Source organism: Falco cherrug, chromosome 7 (assembly GCF_023634085.1).
Source record: "Falco cherrug isolate bFalChe1 chromosome 7, bFalChe1.pri, whole genome shotgun sequence".
Taxonomy (NCBI): Eukaryota; Metazoa; Chordata; class Aves; order Falconiformes; family Falconidae; genus Falco; species Falco cherrug.
The window spans coordinates 51,154,314-51,175,827 of NC_073703.1; the positions used below are offsets into that span (position 1 = coordinate 51,154,314).

A 21,514-nucleotide genomic window follows, 5' to 3' on the forward strand; every position below is an offset into this window, starting at 1 on the left:
AGCTCTTACAGTCTTTCCTTCCCACCGAGCACCCAGCCCTCTGTCTCCCAGCACAGCATCTTCTCCTGCTTTTCTGTTCTTCAGCTCTCTGGTATTTGAGTCACAATTGTTTCCTTCCTCCGCTCTGCACTGGATGCCAACACAGACAGCACTAACAGTACTGAACAGATTGTCCCTGCATTCTCATTTTGGAGACCCAAAATCTATCACAGAGGCAGATATTTCAGAGAAGACACACTCAGGCACTGCAGCCACACACCAGGATAAACTCAGATGCCCCACCAGACCCTGCAAAGTCCAGCCAGTGTAACAGTGAGTGAAGCAACATGAGGGTCCTTCAGCAAACTTAGCTGCCAGAACTGTAAACCTGAGTGTGTGAAATCTGTCCAAGCCAAAAGTCTTTGACAAAAAAAGGCTTAAACTGGGGACAGCTCTTTCACAGTACAACAGCCCCTCTCAAAGTTCCAAGTGATGGGACTGCTAGAGCTACTCATTGAAATAACTGCATATTAAGCTAAACAAAACACTGGATATTTTTTTCCTGCACCGCAAGTCCCAGAACTCTGATTGAAGTGTCAAGATCACACTAACGTTTCCAGAATGGCATTTAAGGCAAACCATCACCAATGCAGACTTGCCTTACAATGCCAGACTGCAAACCTCAGCAGATTAAGGACTGACTGATGAGCAACTCTGCCTTCTGTTCAGCAGGGCAGAAGACAGCATGCAGCTGTAGGCAGCCAACTCAAGATATGCCACCCTCATTCATTAGGCAGAGTCACTCGGAAAAGGATCATTTTTAAGCAGTAAAAAAAGAATCTCGAGCAAACCCCAACACCAGTTTCAAGAACTAAACTGTACAGCTTCATACTGTGCTGGACAGTTTTATCCAAATGCATCAAAACCTGTGCTGCAAAATAATCCACCATTAAAGTATTTGATTAATTGAACTAAACAAGACATCTAAGAGATGTCCCCTGTGCTTAACAAGGCAATACAAGTGCATTTGCTGTACACTGGAGTTCAGACTTCACATACCCATCCTCTCTCACTATTCCTGGGTGAAAGACTCTCAAATAATCATCAAATCAGCAGATAGGAGAAGCCAGGTCCACCCTTTCCAAAGGGGACACCAGCTTAAAAGCATTCAGTGAATTAATGTGTATGCCAGACTCGATGTTTTAAATAGCTTAATTTTTTCCATTTGCAGCTCCTATTGTGTAAACTGCCTACTTTATCCTCCAATGGTTTTACCAGCTGAGGTTTTTGGTTTTCAGATCTGCTTGGGACTTTCAAGAAAACAGAACAACTATAACTGAGTTATATATACACTAAGTATATATAACTGAGTAGCAGGATTTATTATTTCAACAGCTGTTCACAAGTGAGATTAATTCCACTGACAATGGGGAAAAGTACAGAAATAGAAAATAAAAATTAACCTTCACTCAAAAGCGTAACATTTTCCTAAGGTCAGAAAAGTAATTCTGTTGGTTTAGGTCTTGCCATTTTTATTATTAGCCAATATCCTTAAATTTTCTTTCCTGTTAAAAAAGGAAAACTAATGTAAAATTACTGTGCAACTACATTTTCAGTCCTCCAGCCATTTGGAATTATTTTCTACTTGTTTTGCACTTAAAATGCCTTCCCAGACATAACAGGTTAAACAGAAGCCCATGCATCAAGTAGAAGTTATCAAAAAACCTACATGGAAAAAACACTAAACCAGATTGAATTTGCATCTGTTTGTCTTCTGTGGATCTTTAAAGTCTAGATTTTAGCAGTATAGTCTATTTCATAGAATTAAATAAATAAAGAGATACAGTATCTTCTTGGAGTAGGGGTTTTTAGTGTGCTGTTGAGTGGCATAATTGGCAGCACCAGCAAAGGATGTTCAATATGGGTTCAGTAATTCACAGAAGGAATTTGTCAACAGCAACCATTTAGGAAAAGGGCCTTTAGAGATTTCTGGATAGTCTCCAGTCACCATGACTTCAGCTTTCAGCACATGTAGTTGTGTTACAGCTATTTGAACAATCTTCTTGAACCACAGTCCTGAGATCTATCAGCCAGGAAGTCCCAAGATCTATTTCACAGCATTCATTTATAAGATATCTAGCAATACTGTAAGTTGCTGAAGTTACAGCAAATCTGCTCAAATGACAGATATACTGCAGGAAAAACAGTCACATAGGCGATTCATTTGTCTGGCTTTTTATAGCTTTGCAAGCCATGAACTCATTCCCTGCACTCTTTTACACTGTTCTGACTCAGGCAAGAAGACCTTCAAGCCAGTCCCAATCTTGCCCAGATCGGAACTTCAGGAAAACATGCAAGTCAGTAGTTCGCAATACTAACACCGAATTAGTTATTCCCTCCGAGTTTACTGACTGAAACACCAGACCAGCAAAGCTCTGCAAGACAGTTTCAGGGATGGTGGGCTACAAATCACAGTCACACACATCAAAAAATAAGAAGCATTACCTTTTTAATTTTGAATACCACCAACACTGCTCTCAAATTCATTAAGAATGAGTTACTTAATGGCCGCTTTTCAATAGCATGCTAGCTGAGACAGCCCACATTGATTCAGGATCTCACCCAGGCCATCAAAGCCTACAGAGACGACTAAACTTGTGGTGGCACATAGCACTGCCAGCCAGTTTTAGAATATGGTCTAAATAATGAGGGACTCCAATACTCTTGGGCTTCACAATGAAACAGCAAGAAAGTTAGCAAAATCAACACTCAAAATACATTCTCCTTAAAAAAAAAAAAAAAAAAAAAAACCACCAAACCACAAACCACTGTTGTTTATTTTTCTAATTCAACATAGTTTGATCCAGCTACTTACAATAATGTATACTGTTGTATATAACTAACTAGTCTAAATAATTTCTAAACTATTACTGATTTGCTTGGACAACTAGTAAAACACAGGAGATCCCAGAGCAATATGAAACAGGGTACAAATCCTTTAATAGTAGTGAAGAAATGGAAAACAAGAAGCGGTATTAGAAAAATTTGAGTATATTGCTGGGGAAAAAGAAGGGTAAAAACTAGTTTAAATTAGAGGAGAAAGATGAAGTACAGTCAAGAAGCCACATCAAGCCAATATAATATTCTCCCTCCAGTAAACGTCTTAGTGAAGCAGCAGGTGTAGTTTATGTAAATGATGCTTCTGTCACTGTTCAACATGACCTGGAGACCGCAAATGCGAAATAATCAGTGTAGATAAGCATAACTACTGGAAAATTTGCTTTCAAATAATTAAAGCAGTGGCTCACTATAAAAAAACCACAAAGCATTTCAGGTTGGTCCAGACAGAACTTGACCTGCAGCAAGTTTTGCTTAGTATTTTCATTATTAATTTGGGTGACCAAATTTGAGGCCCCCTTGAAGAATCTGCAAATGCCACCAAATTGGGGAGCAGAAGTTGTAAGGAATATGGAGGACATGACCTTGATTCCAGGCGAGCTTGGGATATCAGGGATTCTAAAGCTGACTAGATAACAGTCCATGCAGGTAAAAGCAAAACGAAATGCTGGAAGTCTGAAAGGGATAATTAAATGTAACAAAAAGGCCACATACAAACACAGCACAATTACCCATTGAAGAGTAATAAAGCAGAAAAGAAGTTAGGGAGTTGTATTGGATCACAGACTAACAGTCATAAATCTGATGTTGTTCCCAAAAGCTAAATATCATTCTGGAACTAAGACTACTAAGCACAAGAAGTTGAAGTAAGTGCTCCAAATCTACTCAACATACTTGTCCTAACTTTGAAATAACACATAGATCTTTCTTATGTATTCTAAGGAATAGATCCTAAAATCTGGTTCTAAGGTTATTAAAAAGAGTTTGATAGCAACGGAAAACAAAACCTCATCTTCCTAGTAGTTACATATATTTGGTTTTCCAATAGGTGTTTACAGTAAATGAAAAAAAAAAACCCATACACATAAAAGCGGTCTTTATACATACAGTCATTTATTAAGTGACTTCTTTTAAGTGACAATGCACATGAACAGATTTCTCTTCCCCTCTCCCTCCTCAAACAGAAAAATTCCTTTCAACTTCAGTCTCTTTTCTTGGTGGTCTTCTAAAATTAACATGAAATACTTTAAATAGAATTAATTAGTGCAGCTACCAAAAAAATGTACACGCTCTACACTAATGCTGATATCCACACTAATTCCATTGCTTTTTTACATTTGGCAATTACTTTTTCTCTCTAACCAGTCACAATTTTAAACCAAGTTTCAAAGTGAGGGGTTTTTCCTTTCCAAAAGTAGTTACATTCTGACTCCAGCTGATAGAATATGCTGTGTTTACACCTTTAATATAAAACAATTTAGACTTTACCTATAGTTGTGTATGTACACATATATTTTAGCACTAAAATACGTGCAGAGCTGATTTTATTTTTCAGCTTTCCTGTGAAACAGCAATATCCCAACTCATACTTCACCAAAACCCAACATGCATTTACATCAGTACAGACTCAGAGTATGTATTGGAGCTGAAGTGTCAACAGCACATACCAAAGCATGACACCATCTTTCATCCTGTCAAAGAATTCAGACCTTCAGCAACTCTAGATTTTATACCACCACCACCCCAATTCCTTCATCAACATTCCTTTCTGCCAGATATTTAATAACAGCAAGTTATTTATATGCAAAAGTTAATTTCTATGAACTGGTAGATCAAAACAAAGTGGCAGACACACACACTTATAATGGTCATAAAACTAGGAACAGACAGCACCTCCTGTTATCCTTCAAAAATACATACGTATTATTTACTAGTTCAGAGATCTGAAAGATAGAACAACATAAAACAGCAGTTTGAAACCCCCTGACTCCTTATATAACATGGAAAATATTTGCTTAAGGACAGACAACACTTTGATTACATCCCCAGGACTACTCTAAATCATCAGTTAAACTAGACAATGAAGTCTGGGTCCAACAGACATGCACGAGAAGGAATGCAAAACCCCTCCGCTTGCAGGAAGAGTACCTGCAGCACTGCAAGAAAAAAAGAAAAAAAGGAGGTAACTGCTGGTATATGTGCTAAAACGTGTTATTTCTCAGATGCTATGGACAGATTGCAATGTTTTCAGATACACCAGCACACATTTTCAGAAACAGAAGTCAAAACCCTCCAGTTATCTATTTGATATGTACAATAGATTCTTTTGCCTTACATCTGCATTAACAGAGAAAACATCAGGAATCTAGCAAACAAGTTGGAAAAAAAAACCCTTAAAAGAACATGATTGTACTGGTTTCAGCTGGGATAGAGTTAAGAAAAGATGTTATCACTGCAAGTTACCGTATCAACCTGAACAGGGCAGCACCATCACACCTCAAAGGAGATAAATGTTAGGGAAACAAGGAATAGCAATGCTGTTACTGCCCTACAGAAGGCTGGTTTCAGTCCTAACATAACATTTTCCAGCAGAAAACAATTATCCAAGTATTTGTCCCCCGTTATTTTGTTATTGTTCAGCAACTTGTGAGACTGAACAAAGAGTAGCAAGCTTTTAATTACCACAACACCAATCTTACTTACCAACAAGTCTTCACAACTACCAAGTACGACAAAGAAATTTGTGAAGCCTCAATACCTCTATAAAATGCAAAAACCCACTTTGTATGCAGAGACCAACGATTAAAATAGTAGCATTAATATTCTGTAGCAAAACAGCAGTATAATTTCAAGCTCACAGCTCCTAGTCCAACATTTCCATTTTTAGACAACAATTTTTCTACACATCAGGTAAATCTTCAAGAATTCACCCTCTTAACCACAAATCGCAAACACATTAGAGAATGAACGGCTGTCTAAACATCTCCTGAAGTCCAGAAAAGAAATCCTACATCATTGTGAGGGACTTCAGTCTTGAAAAGATTAGCCAGAGGCCTCACAGCATAATCAATAAAACTCCCTAGGACTGGGGATTGCTTTTTGTTTTGGGGATAAGGGTAGCAGTAGTTAAGCTTCTTTTTCAAAGTGTTTTGTCAGAATAAAGATGATTTTACATTAGACCCCATTCCAACAAACAAAAGTTAGTTTATTACTGGATTTAGAAGTCTGTACCTAACCAAATACAAGAAAGCACCACCTAGCTTAAATGAAAATCACAAAATAATGGCCTATGTATTACATTTTATATTGATCGTATTGTTATGATCAAGGTAAACAATGCTGAGGTTTCTTCTGCTCTTGCCCACAACAGATCTACCATGACCCTGTGTACTCTTATCAATATAATTCATACTTAAAACACACACTGCAAAAACCCGCAGACTAATAAAAGGGACTTTAGAAAATACTTACTAAATCCGATTAATAATACAAAATACTTTCCCTGACTAACAAAGGAATTTACAGTGCTATCTTACACTCAAGGTCATCTTGGATTCACGTACGCTCACAACACTGGAGGAGATATTATGAGCTTATCAGCTGCTCAAACCAGGAGCAAACTTCTCCACATACCACCTCCTTGTGTAATACAAAGTACCGTATTTTACACAAGATAAAGGTAACATCTCTGTGCCCTCTGTGCTTTAATATACATTTTGGCACTATAAAACTGAAAAGAAACCGTATGTCCTCATGTATGCTCCTCTACCACAAAGTGCAAAAGCATTTTGACATAGCTGCTTCTGATTTTTGATAATACTTATTAAAAGCATTTCAATATAGTTCTGCAATTCCTTGTCAGAAGTACTTACAGTAAACCCACCATTTTTCAAACAGTAAATCAAAACCAAATTCAAAGACTAAATTGCAGGTCTGGTGCACTCGCACTATAAATAAACTAATGCAGTAAGCCACAAAGCTGAACTGTAAAAAAGCAAGCAAATACAGATTAAATAAAAAATGAAAACTACATTTTATGCCTAGACAGATCCACTGAAATAAAAAGCATGAAAGAAGGATATTTTAAAACTTATATATGCCATGATTAGGATGATCCTGAGCTGCACTGACAATCCAAACGCCAACCAAGAGGTACTGTTTCAGTGCCTCACCAGTCCATTTAGAACTGGAGCATAATCATTGCATAGATGTTAACACAATGAAATTGTTTTATAGGTAAATTGTATTTGCAGCCGAGATGATAGAACAGGCAGCAGTCTCTATAAGGCTCATAGATGGAGCACCTGACCCAAACCCCAGTCTCAAGAGTTGGTTGTGTTTGAAAAAGAGAAAGGTGTCAGCTATCTACAGCTTACCAAAGGACAAAGAGGAACACTTCTCCTTTTTTGCCATAATGGAAGAATGGCCAAAGAAAAGAGTCTGTCAGGAAAAAAACAAAACCACTAACTGTAGTCCTTTGGTTATAAACAACTAAGCAGCTTTTGCAGCACCTTAAAATTTTGTCTAATGGCAATATTTCTTGACACCTTCCGTAACAGAATTTCAAAGTAAGCACTAATACACTCTTGCAGTTTCCCATATGCACAGTAAAGCTCTAAGGGTCTCAGAATGTTTCTTACACTGATTTGCTTCAGAATTCATTCAAGGCAAAGACTAAATCTCCACTTTCATTTAATAGGGAAAATTAGAAAACAGCTTAAATCTTGATTATATAAAAGCATTAGAAGAAGGTCAGCCACAATCCTCTTTGCTCTGTAGATGAACAATTCCAGAAGTGTCCTTAGAGCACTGAGACCATTTTGTTCATTGCCTGGGGGCCCCTATAGACTGTAGGTATGTAACTGCATAGCTATTCTAGAAAAATTAAGAGTCATATCAGTTGGTGAATACAGAGTAACAGTAAAAACAGGTAATAAAAATGCAGTAGGCATGCCTTTGGACATGTCAGTAGAAGCATTATTCATCTGCAATAAACATAGGAAAGTTTAAACCCTACTGTGAATACAGGGACCCAAACCCTGGAAAATTTCACATGCAGCAATGATTCACAACTCTGAGGCACCCACCATTAGGTGACTGTACCAAACAGATAATCAAATATGGTAAGTCGACCCATCACCAATGCTACCTGGCACTTCTCAATTCCTTGTGGAATCCATTATGCTGAAGACTGTGAAGGTATCTGTATCCAATTTATACTCTACCACTCACAAAAAAAAAAAAACCACCAAAAAAAAATACACCACCACCACCAGCCACCCACAGACAGCATAAGGAATTATTCCAAGAACAACACTGGTCTTTTATTATACCACTGTATAAAGTTTCTACCTTCGGTATCAAATGCAGTTGTGCTCTTCCCAATTAAAAATGCTATTGCATAAGTAGAAAGGGTAAGAGGAAGGCAAGACCAAAAGGTACTAGATTTCCCAATTCAGAAAGTCCTGCGGTAGAAGTCACCAGACATTAAGGAAGCCTACAGCTACAAATCTGTTCTATGCTCCTCTATTTACATCTGTTGCTGTGCTCTGTCAGAGGCAGCACCACTAGGCTAGAGGGAATTTAGATTTGACCAAATAAAGTAAGCTAACTGGATGAAAGACAACATTTAAGATATTAACGTATGAGAATATGCATCCAACCTGTCCAAATATTTAACCTGCTCTTTTGAATATCTTTCCAGCGTCTAAAAAGATGGTTGTGAGCCTCAACATTTCTTTCTACATCCAAGCCATTTTGAATAAAAGCAAAGCTAAAAAACCCAGATCAGCCTTTACTAATTAAGAAATGACAACTGCTTTGCAGAACAACCCAAGAGTGTGCTTGGCCCACAAGTTAATTCCACAGCAAAAATATTAAATAGCCACTGCTTTTACCTGCTCTTCTCTCACAAGTTTTCAGTCTTAACAAATCTACCTCCATTTTCCTTTTACAGCCAAGGACAGATGCAAGGAGCAAAGACTTGCAAGGAACACGTCTGTCCCCCTTCACTCCCTCTCAGCTGAGCATGTAAATGTTTAAAGAATGCTATAAAATTCTGATTCTAAATTAATCCCAGCTGGGGAGGCACTCAGGCCCCAATCATTTTGCAGCTCATCCTCTTTCCAAACCACCTCCTCCCAACAGCCACTAGTTTTCAAAGAGGCTAAACCAGCAGATACCTCTTCTCAGAGGAAGAAACTGTGTATGGTTCTCAACTTCAACCTTTCTCCTCAGCCAGACTCTGCAAAGAGCTCTAGCATGGGTGCTAAAAGGGAGAAAAGAGCAATAAAAAAGAAGGTTATGCTGAAAAAAATAAAGGCCTAAAACAGTAGAGAAAAAGGAAAAAAGAAAATAAAACAAGAAAGAACACAAAGAAAGAAGTAATATTAAGCTTAACTTGGAGTTTAAGCAATGATTATTTTGTGCTTCCTCATTTCCTGAAAAATCACTTCTATACTACTATACATACATACACACATTACACCCTCAGGGCTATGGGCTTTAGAAACACATTACCAAGAGCACAGCAGCATGAGGAAGCAAGAACAGCAGTGGCTGTTCCCCTAAGATATGACTGTCACACAAAGAAACCAAGGTCTCTTAGGAGCCATGCTACTCCAGAACTGAAAAGGCTGGTAAAAAAAAAAAAAAAAAAAAAAAAAGACACAAACATGCTACAAAACCTATACAAATGAAGATGAACAGGAAGCACTATTTATTAATTGCATTACTACCAATGCTACAAAGAAGACAGACTCCCTTTTCACAAGAAGTCACATGGAAAAGATGAGGGGTAATGGGCAAATTACTCCTGGGGAGATTACAATTGGACACGAGGAAATTTTTCCATGATGACAAAGATCAGTCATCGGAGTAATTTCCCTGGGGAAGTGGATTCCCCAACACTGGGTGCTTTTAAGATTTAGTTGGACAGGGTGCAGGGCCATCTTACGTAGACCATATGTTTGCCAAGAAAGGTTGGGCCAGATGATCCTTGAGGTCCCTTCCAGCCTGATGTTTTATGATTCTATGATAATGTGAAAGTTACAAAGCATCACTCACATTATGATGTGTATATACACGTATGCTATGTTATATACATGAAAAGACATGACTAACGCCTCATGCTGATGGGATCTGTATAGCTAGCATCACACTGTCTAGTAGACACTGATCTTTATCTTTCATGAAATAGAGCAGAGTTAAGTTGTGGTTTTGCATTATGCATAAGCAGTGAATACAATTAGACTGAAAAGCAGGCTGATCTTCTCTGATCTCAAGTGGAAAGTGTGAACTCTGATCTTCACAGGTGACAGTTCTGTACATTACTCCAATTTACTAGCTAGCTTCCTTGAATCTGTGTGCGCAATAGGAAACTCACAACACGTAGTTGTGGCTAATCTTATGCAATCCACTAACATTTAAACAAGCAAAAATATCAAATAGAAGAGCAGAGCAATTATGTTACTTTGTTTGGCACAGAGAAACTGCAATTATTTCTTGATTTTACAGTTCAAGAAGTGTGCTGAAAAACTGGAGGAAAAAAAATTAGAATGCCTACAGGAAGAACACAGAGAGCAAGAGAAGGAAGGAATTTGACCTCTCATCATGCAGAGATATACAGAAGAACCACCAGTGAGTGGTAACTACACCTAAACAAGTTCAGGCTATAAATGAGATTTTTTTTTTTTTTCCCAAATAGATGAAATATCTAAGAAGTGTTCATTTCCAAATTCCCAGAAGTGTGTTCATTGAAATCAGATGCTTTTCAAATATGTGCTGTATTTGACCTTGATATATCTATCTGTTCTGAAGCACGAGTTTAGGAAATTAACCATCAATGCAGTTGTAGTAGCAGTTGCGTATGTTCATATAACACTTTACAAAGGAATGAGGCATTTTGCCTCTACAGGTAAAAAACAAACCAGAGAAGTAACACTAATAGTCCAGGGCAGCACAGGAATGAAGTTCACAGCTCCTAATTCCAATTTTGCCTCTCTATGTTCCCTTCTGTTGGGTTTTGGGGGGATTGTGTCATCTGTTTTCTTTTGTGGAGGGGTGGGTTGTTTTTCTGTGTTTGGTTTTTTCATTCTATCCCTGAACTTACTTTTCTTTCCTGCTTCACAGATTCCACTTCTGTTCAATGTCTCAGACTTAACTGATGATTATTACTACTAACCTGCAACAGTGAAAAATATAACAACTGTGGAAATCTGTTGCTATTGAAGCTTAAACACAGCACATCATACTTCAGCAATATGCAAGCTAAGCCATGCAGAAAATCAAAATACCAGCATTGCTTATTCTTCACAAGCCAGTCCCACAAAATGTTAATATAGCAGGATCAATTACAGAAAACATCTTGTTTGTCAGTGTACATTTGTAATCATACCTAGTACTAGAGTACATAGTTATTCATTCTAAGTTATACTACACTACACATTTTGAAGGTAAAACTAAGAAAAATTCATATACAGAATAACGTATTTAATCTACCAACAGCTCACCACATTTATGCAAGCTACAGAACTCAATAATATGAGTTTTATAAAACCCAGTCAATTTCTAGGGCATAGGACTGCAGTGATTAAGCGCCCAGAATCCTTGACAGCCTCAAATAGGCTATGCTAAAATCCATGCAGTTTAATCCTTGCAATCTTTTTTAACCCAGGCTAGCTAGATTAAAGCTAACTTGGGTGTGCCTAACCATTTTGAAATCAGAAAGTTTGCAGACATAGCACGTGTACCCTCATTCTCAGGCTGCCTAGTCAACAGGTGCCTTGTAACAGAAAAAAGCATGGATCATTACAATCCATACCCCTAAATTTTCAGTCATTCTAGACTAAGAAAACAGCAATCAAAGCATAAAACCCTTGTCCAGTTTATGGGTAGCCAAAAATTAATGGGACCTGGGCTCTTATCTTTTCATTCACTTGTATACACTTAAATTTCTGAATATGCAATTCTTCCAGTTTCATACACAATGAAATGAAGGTGAGACTTCTCTTGAACACTCATTTCCTATTATAATGAACATATTTAGCTATTAAGACCATAATCTAATTTTGCTGAATAGTCTAACTGCAATTGTGCAGTTCCAGAGTACGTTAAATATGTCCCAACTATCACATGCCAGCTTCTGGTAATTCACCACAGTGTTTTTAAACATAGAAGAAATAGAAAATGCTTAATATATTCTTACCATTTCTTTTTCATTTAAAGATAATAACTGTAGTTATCATTGCCGTACCACAGTACAGAAACATCATGGAAGGCAACTGCTAACAGGATCATCGTGCATCAACAAGAGCATCTAATACCCCATCCCTTTGTGTCTCAGGTGCCTTTGTGCACAGGTACATGCATGCATATGGAATACATATATGCACTCCTCAAGGCACATCTTTCCTTTCTTTAATTGCAGGGTTTTTTCCTAACTTTCTTCAGACTCCTCAAGGCAACAACTTAAAGCACAGACCTGCACAATCCTAGTAGCAGAAACCCTTTGTATCATCACCAACTAAACCTCAGGGAAATTTCTGAAAAAAATAAAAACTTGCAAAATATAAGAAAAGAACACAATTCTGCATGTCCTCCTGGCCATTCACAGAAACAGTATCCATACAGCTGCTATCTCCAATTACAGGGAACACAGCACTAAATACTCTTAAACATGTCCCTGTGAGAGTGAGGATCACTCAGGCAAAATCTTTCCCACCCCAACCCCTCCCTGCGCAATCAGGCCTTATTAGCAGTGATAAATGCAGCCACAGGGCTTCAATCTGTCAACAGGAAAAGCACAGTACAGCTCAAACCAGAAGCTTTAAACACTATCCTACAAAAAAAAAACAAACTTAACATCAACATCAGCTACTCAGGCACAGTGACCATCCCTTCCTCTTCCCTCCCCCCAGTTCTCCTCTTTATTTTAAGGTGCAGGTCAAGGAGAAATAAGCAGTCTCTGGTTAAGTTGTATGCAGAATTTTAAACTTTTATTGTGTCAGCAGGAGAATGTGGGGAAACTAACAGAAAAACCAAGTTTATGCTGCCGAGTGTCATGCATCCAAATATCTTTACAAATCCAATTAGATTCCATATTTGAAACCTATGCAAAAATCAGCTTTATTGGAGCATGTTACCATTTCTAAAAAAATAAGCTGTCTGTTAACATGGAAAAGTTTTACTAAAAGTCAAATGTAAAATCCTGTTCATGAATTTCAGTAAGCAAGACTGGGTCTATAGGGCCATGAGCTTAAGAGCTCATAAAAAACCAGAACTGTTAGTAGTGAAACAACTTAAGTTTTTTAAATACAGCTTTATATAAATAGATTTGTTATGAGCTGGAATTTAACAATTTAAAGAATTCCACTGGGAGACCATTTCCATTAGTGAATAAAAATTGCATGTATATAATAAAAAGGAACTTAACACCTTCAGTAAGTATTTTGGTGGTATAACATGGTGACACCATCACTGGCAAAATTAGTTTAATTACTTGAATATTCTTTATGGAAAGCATATGACAGAAAACACCCAAACACGTTGAGGAATCCAAACATAGCAGGGTGGGGGAAAAACCTGTTCACTGACTTTCCACTAGCAAGTTAAATTAATAGCTAAGAGACTGCTTTTACTTCATCCCTCAAGACAGCCCTTTTTCACTGTCCATTCCCAACTATACAGTGTTTAGCATCAAAATGTGTCTTTTGGGACCACAAACATCAAAAAAAACCCAAAACAAAACAACCTTTTGTATGGTGGGGTGGGAAAGAGATGGACACAACATTTCTTCCTGTTTCTGTAACTTTGAGAGCTATATATCAAAGAAACCCACAATAACGATTGCATGTAAAAATCAACACTAAAGATGGTGCCAAGTGAAAAGATAAGATGATTCAAGGGCAAAGATAAAATAATTAAAACAGCCTTTTCCAAGGGCTCCTCTAGATCTGCTAACGAACATGTTGGTTTCCAATGTGTATATATAATGCCCTCCAAAGAAAAAGTTTTGCTCCTACAATAAATCAAATCCCAGAGGCTAATCAGTCCTCTGCCACAGTGCAGCTTTACTGACAGTATTTTTGAAAAAAACAGATTTCAATTGACACTTTCAACACAACATTGTCCAAAACAACGGCAACAACTACAGGGCAGATCTCTAAAGTATGAAGCCTGTTTGTTTGTTCAGACATCTCACAGACCCATGAACTGATGTTACAAGGGAGGGTTTTTCCTTAGCAGCATGTTTATTACACTGCTTGTCATTTCCAGACTGGACTTCCTTTGCATATGCCATACCTATAGCTTTAAACATTTATTAATAAACAGATCGTTCAAATCTGTTCAGTGGAGGGGGCTGTGTTTTTACTGCCTGGTTGCAAATAAGCTCAAACCGATCTAAGTTCAGACCTCAGTGCTGTTCTGCCTGTGGCCCCTAGCAAGTATTCTGGTCACCCCCCTTCAGGCTGCACGATGGCTTGCACAATACCTTCAGTTAATTCAGGAAGCCGATCTGTCTGAAAACAAATGCACCCCTGCTCATCTTTGCAAAACCAACACCACTGCTCCCCATCCCCCTGCCTCCCAACCCCCAAAACCACACACTGCAGTTTTCCAGCGTTCCTGATATGCCTTCTTGAACCTGGTCATTACACACCCACAAAGGACTTGCATTTGATACAAGGCAGAGAGAAAGGCTGCGTGGGCAGAACTGCTGCAACTCACACTTGCAGCATCCTTCTATCTTTTCAAAAACTCCCTGAAAGTATACTATATTTCTCTGTGAAAGGATAGATTACATACTAAAAGCCAGTTCTTTTCAAGAATCAGGCACATTCAGAATAATCATCTTTCTTCCTTTGAACATGAGTTTAGTTTCACAAGTAGATTAAAAGAAACCACCTACAGGAACTACTGTGTTTTAGAAAATGTGACAAAACCAGGCTTTCTGTCACAGTCTGAACAGAGTCCAACCTACTTTTACACTTCTACAAATACCTAGTAGAAAGGGGGGAGGGAGTAGCCATCTAGTCCCCTTGCAGCTCCCTCCCAAAAAAAGCTCTCGCATACACAGGATGCTTTCAGCAACAGACTGGGATACAGTCTGGCACTCAGCAGCAGCCAGCCTACCCGGCCGGGTAAACCATCCTGCTGGAGACCACACCTTCTGTATTGTATGAAACACTACATGCTATCAGCAGTCACAAAGCCAACGCTGATTTTGTGGCAACTAGCACTACTCCAAAGGGTGACTGTCAGATGGCACAGAAAGTGGAGCATGCACTCTTACCTATCCAAATTCCTGAGAAGGCAGGCGCACACAGCTTTAGCAAAAACTCCCCATGGCTGTCACAACCAACTTCAGATGAATTATAGCAGTGAAACCTAGAAGCAGAAAGACCATGGGTATGAACAAAACTTGAATGGGAAACAAAACAGGTGTAGTCTTTTTCAAAATGTACAGGATACTGCAGAAATTGTCCTTGCAAGAAGGCAGAGGCAACAATGAAGATTTACAAAACTGTGAACCTAGTAAGTTTTTGCAGCTAATTTACTAATCTGAGAGAGCCTGCATTAGAAGCTTCTCACTAATAATCCCAGTCTTTCTTTCATCACCCTTTCTCTGAACCAAGCTATTTTTTTCAAGAACAAATTTTGCCAGGCATGTGGAGATTAAAACAAACATTCGGTTACACCTGAAAGAAAGGGGCCATGCAGCAATGCTGTGGCCCACTTCTTCCCTCACTACTCAACATAAAGCCTATCACGCATGTCAAACAAGGGAAAGCAGGAGTCGGTTATCTAAGTCACAACATGCAGTCCTTTAAGTTGTCTCCAAGAGTAGCAAGGAAAAAAAGTTGCAGAGTTGGTCCCTCCTATTTACCAGGTCCTGTAATAAAATCTGTATTGTTTCAGCATTAGCTTTAACATCTGACCTCTGCCTATTGCTACAAAAGGCTTGCATCTGTAAATGACAGAAGCCCTCTAAAATTAGACTTGAGCAAACACATGTAACCATGGAGATTTATGCTGCAGTCCCAAGAACTCCGCAGAGGCACAAGCTGGAGGTAGAGCACATACTACCAGTGAATTTTTGTCTTCCTCTGCTCCCACCAAGCTCACACGTTAAGAGATCTGCGGTGAATCATACCAAAGAGACAAATTAAAATCCAACTCTAAAGCAGACCGGAGGAGGAGATCTAGATAATTTCTCCAACCTGGTTTTCCTCAATCCAGTTCACTGCACAGCTACATAAGCACCTGTGCTGATATAAGACAGAAGAGGCAGGGGACAGGATATGCAGACAAGGATGGCTTCTTTCAGCTGCAATGCCAGCATAAACTGCACGTAAAATCATGGTACAAACACTATTATAATGATCTCCGAAATCTGATAGGTTGATAAGCATATAATTTTAAGGTACTCATTGCTACTCTCCTAAGAGTATTTCTAGGCAGAGTTGAGGAAATTTTGAATACTTTGTGGCAAGAACGTTAGCACCAACCAAAATTCTTTTAAGTGCTAGACAGCACTATCAATACAGGTCAAGAAAGTATCAAGAAAGTAATTACTGCTATCTTCCTTTAAGCAATTAAAAATACAGCTTTCAGAGCTGGGTTTTTATTGCAAGTTAAGTTTAGGCTTATTTACAAAACATTGTGTGAAATTAAGACCTTGCAAAAATGAGAAGCATCATCAAAAGAGCTGCAGTACACAAAAAAATAAAGAGCAGTAAAAGCAGTTTCCAAAAGGTAGAGAGAACTAAACTCATGTTTCAAAAAAGGTAGCATTCCAGGAAGAACTGCATTTTGACCTGCATATTACCTGTAAACTGAGCCTGTCTCTTTCAGGTAGAATCACATTCTAATTTGGGAGTAAAGTTCAATTATAACCTCAGTCTAATGAAGCAAATAAAAGGTTTTAAAAAAAACCCACACACACACAAAACCTAACAACTATCCACTTGTGATTGCTACTGACATTTTGGGCAGCAGGTAAATAAATTCCACAGATTGTGGCCTTCTGGTCAAGAAAAAATTTTCCCTGTTTTCTTTAGCGTGAAATTCTTCACCTATTCAAGCATTACTAAGATGCATCCTAATTCTAACTCAGAACTCTCCATTTTCTTTGGTGTTAAATTACAGACCTGCTGTGTAAAGGCAACTTTAAAAAAAAAAAAAAAAAAAAAAAAAAGATCGACCGTGAAGCTCAATTGTGATTGGGAAGGCTGCCTACACAGTGGAGTGAGTGAGAAAAAACACACTTTCAGAGCTGAAAAAACTTTGGTGTAGGCGTATGTAAGGAGGGAGGGAAAGAACGAACTTGGTTCTACTGAAGGCAGCTATTTTCTTACACCACCCTTGAAAAAACTAAAATGTATTGCTCAAAGAGAATTCAAAGGATCTTCTGCTGTGTTCCAGATGTCAATCTGCAGTACCACATCCAAGATGTCGAATCCTTGCAGATGCATCCCCCTGATTTCTGAACCTGCCACCTACCCAAGGAATGCTTCACTTCCCCCACTTCTCTGCTGCATCCTGCAGAAGTTGTTCTCACAGAGCCAGTCACCTGCAGAACAGCAGTTCTAAGCTTTAGAAGCCTTATATAATTAATAACATTAGGAAGTATTGAAATTGTAGCCAAAGCCTTTTCAAAAACAGGGGAAAGAGAATGCTCTCTAGCAACACTAATTAGCATTTATTCTCAGCTGAATCAAACAGTATTCGAAACTGCTGAAAAAATAACCACAAGAAATTCAGATTTTTTTTTCTCATAGACACTAAAAAAAGCTATTTTCTTCCCTAGCCTACACAGCCTTCAGTCCATTCATCTCCCAAGAAAAGTGAGCAGGCCTTTCAGGATGTCCTACTAACTAATCCAGATTTTCAAAAGAAAGGAGGAATGCGCATCAGTTGAAAGTATCCTTCTCAGTCTTCTTTAGGAAGGCACCACCTATACATGTTATAGTTTCTAAATAAAGAAGTCTACATGAAGTGTTCTTGTGCCATCATAAACCTATGGAAATATTTTTAATAGGTCTGTCTTTCCCTTCATAATAAAACCAAAAGGCTTTTGACATACATGAATTAGCTGATTATTACTGTATTTTCTACTAGAGGAATGAAGACAGCCGGGACAAGTTTCACCATTGAACTTCAACAAACATAAGATGATGCATTACAGGGAAAAGGTGGCGACACTGCTCCCTACAGCGCTGGACACCAGCCTGCAACCTATTTTGCAAACCCCAGTCACAAGGACATAGGACTTCAGCACCTAATTCTCTTGAATGTGTTCAGGATGGTATTTTCAAGGCCCTTTGCCTAGCAGATGATTAATACCTGCATCCACAATACACTGCCATAACAGGGAACAGCCGCCTACAGAGTAGCACTCCTGTAAGGCCACCTTCAACCAAAGCTTTTTACAGGGCTCTATGTTTCAGTGACAGCATACGTTTGGCTGGAGACAAAGATTCTGAATGCCAGAAACTGATAAATAACATTACTACAAAAGTAAGCTCCATTTTTATACACCTTTTCAACTATATTATTGTTAAGCACTAATGGCTCTTACTCACACAGCTAAGAGAGGATTTTGAAAAGCACCAAGCCAGCTGACTTGCACAAACCCTACATGGCAAGCAAAAGCAGCGCACAGCTCACAGCTAAGCTCTTAAAATTACTCTTAGAACAGAAGACAGTTGCTCCTGAAGCTCACTGAGGCACAATTTCTTCTAGGTCAGAAAAACAGGTAGGGATGAAGTATCAAAAGGAGGTATAAAACTCATCAGCAGTAAAACCTCCCGAAAAAAAGGAGAATCTGAAACAATTACTATGAGAAGGTGAAAAACACTGAAGCAAGAAAAGAAGGTGATGTAGAAACTTGTACACAAAAATAAAAGTAGTAAAAATTGAAATACCTTATTCTAAAAAAATAAGGAGTCTGTATACCTTATTCTAGATTAAAAAAAATGGAGGTTTTTATTATAGAAGGTATACAGATTCATATTAAATTTTGAAATTACAGCCATCTTGAATTTCACCCTGGTGAATAGTTAAATACTATTTCTGACACATTAATAAAGCCTCTCTACATACTAATACACATAAACCAAAAATGCATGAAAATATTACACAGCAAATTAATCACACACATAGAATTTACATCCTAATAAAGCATATCCTTTCATGCTTGGCTTGTCAAGCTAAAGAACATTTGATTCAAGAGTCACTGTCAGCATAATCTGATCTCTTGTATTCTTCCATAAATCTCACTTTTACATAAAATGAAGTTTTATTTCTTATTAGTGAGAACAGAACAGCTCAAGGTGGTTTGGAAGGCTGCCTTTTACCTTCAGGCTCAAAGATCTCCCGTCAGACTAAAAAAAAACCAACCGGAAGAGCACAGAGGGCTGTCAGGGGATTCTCTGCTGCTGCTGACATCAAATTCAGAGGGAATATTTACCTTCTGCTTTTCAGACACTAAGACCTTCAGGAATTTCTCAGAGATATGCTACTAACAAGGAAGAAAGCTAAGCTAGTGAAACATTTTTACCTTCTCATACCTTTTTGTAAAATAGCAGTATAGAAAGAGATTTTTAAATCTAATTATGTAAGGGATATTCACCTCAGGCTGAGGGGGTGGGGGGGTGGGGGGCGGGGTGTCTGGGTAGACTCATTTTCTGTGTTGGTTTTTCCCTCCCATTAAGGGTAAACTAGAAGCCTGATGCAGATTTACAGAATGATACAAATTAAAATACCTTTGACGTAATAATTATACAGTATCAATCAAAATCAGTAACATGGCATTTAATTCATTAACTACTTTGATGCCCTGTCAACAGGAGTCAATTACTATAATTCTTAACATTCTTCTCAAAAGGGGTAAAGGAACAAACTTTCATTTTAATTCATTCAACCTGAAAAGACTATTTCTGATGTTCACAAAATCACTTTAGTGCAGTAAGCCATAACATTTCCTACTTATTCACAACTACCATGGCTTACACATTTTTACAGTGAGGTCAGTTTTTTTCTAGCCACACAGCATGTGACTGTAATAGCATAGAAATGGCTTTATGTTTAATATAATTACACATGCTACAAGTAAAGTAGCTATACCAAAAAGGTACTGCTGAGTTGAAAGAGCTTCTCATCTATGTATTAAAGTTTTTCTCCAGTCATGAACTAACCAAAGTGAATCATCAAGGGATTTAAAGAGCACAACCACGAAAATGTGAACTTTGGTGTTATTCTTGACAACAGTAAGTACTTTAAAGTAAGGAATGCAAATACTTCAGTTTGAAATGGAGAAAACCAACAACAAATGCAAACAGAGTCCAGTTTTTTCCCCCCCTTACATGAAGTACCGACCCACCCTTTTTGCTGTCCAGTATTGCCTCTTCAAAAGTTAGGTTTCTCTTCAGCAAAGTTGTCCTATTGCTTATTTTTCAGTCTACCTTTGTCACAAGAGAGCTGTGAGGGTAGGACTTTTCACTGTAGGAGTTACTGCTGCCAAACAAAGAACTAAGAATCTGTCTATGGCAGAAAATACTGGAGGAGCAAGGATAAAGAGAAAATTCAGCTAAGAATTTGCAAATTCCTAACTTGAAAGCACACTATTTTTCCATTTTGCCCGCCCCCCCACCCCACCCCAGGTAACTTCAATCAATGTGCTGTTAAAAGAAATGAAAAAGGCTGAGATGGCATGTCAACTGACTTCCGTATTTGGAATTTTAAATCTGTTTTGTCAATGAAAACAGAGGAAGCACTATAGAGAATATGCCATTGCTAGGAAGCTTTCCCCTGATAAGGGCTCAAAGTGCTTTGCAGATAAGGTAAATATCATTAAACCAAACAGAAAAAAAAAAGGGGGGGGCGGAAATCAAGGCAAGCGAAAGAAAAGGAGTTGCTTAAAGTTATCCAGCAATCAAGTGGTAGTCAGAAATATTAGTCTCTCAGCTTCTAGCACTCATGACCAAGGACCATAATGACTTTTCATATGAAGGCTTTCATGAGCACTTTGATGAACTGATAATACATATAATCTATGCAGCAATAAATTAGCTAAACAAATTAGATACTGAAAATAAGGTGGCAGAGAACTACCTAACTGTGAACAACCGAAAAGCCACAAAGCTCCATTACTGAACACCATCTGCATGCACGCATCAACCACCAGGTTTCCATTGGCATGTACTAATGTCTGTCAACAAACAAAAAATGAAATCATATTTCCCCAATGTTTCACAACATACCAGTGTATTAAAGAAGCTTCACTACTTTAGCCTTTACCACAAAAAGCATTTAAACCAGGAATATCCAAAATAGATTTCTGTTAACTGCATATATGCTGTGAGCACTTTTAAAAGCCTCCTGTCACCTTCAGAGCATATCACACCATACATCTGCTACAGAAGGAGGCTTAACAATAAAAAGCTGTATAGATATATATACTGTAGTGATGCAGTTACTTCTTTTAATGATTTTTTGGGCAGTTTCAAAATATCCACGAGAATATGAAAAATTCTACTCCGAGTAGAATTTATTGTCTTCAAAAGCTATTGAAGCTATTTCAAACAAAATCCTAGTAATCTCTAAGCAGTTTCGCACTCCATAAGTCATATCTGCT

At 38.1% G+C, this 21,514-nt stretch overlaps 1 protein-coding gene across 13 annotated transcripts in view; it reads right to left on the reverse strand.

Annotated features, from left to right (window-relative positions):
* Window positions 1-21,514, reverse strand: part of SIPA1L1 (signal induced proliferation associated 1 like 1) — a 220,904-nt gene that overhangs the window by 134,753 nt on the left and 64,637 nt on the right. For 9 of the 13 annotated variants that reach the window (XM_055715526.1, XM_055715522.1, XM_055715533.1 and 6 more), the window contains one exon: window positions 15,170-15,264. The exons of 3 other annotated variants lie outside the window; for them this stretch is intronic. The gene's annotated coding sequence lies outside the window, so the exon portion shown is untranslated. Of the gene's footprint in view, window positions 1-9,059; window positions 9,105-15,169; window positions 15,265-21,514 lie in introns of those variants that run through there. One more of the 13 variants, XM_055715525.1, reaches the window with a different exon arrangement.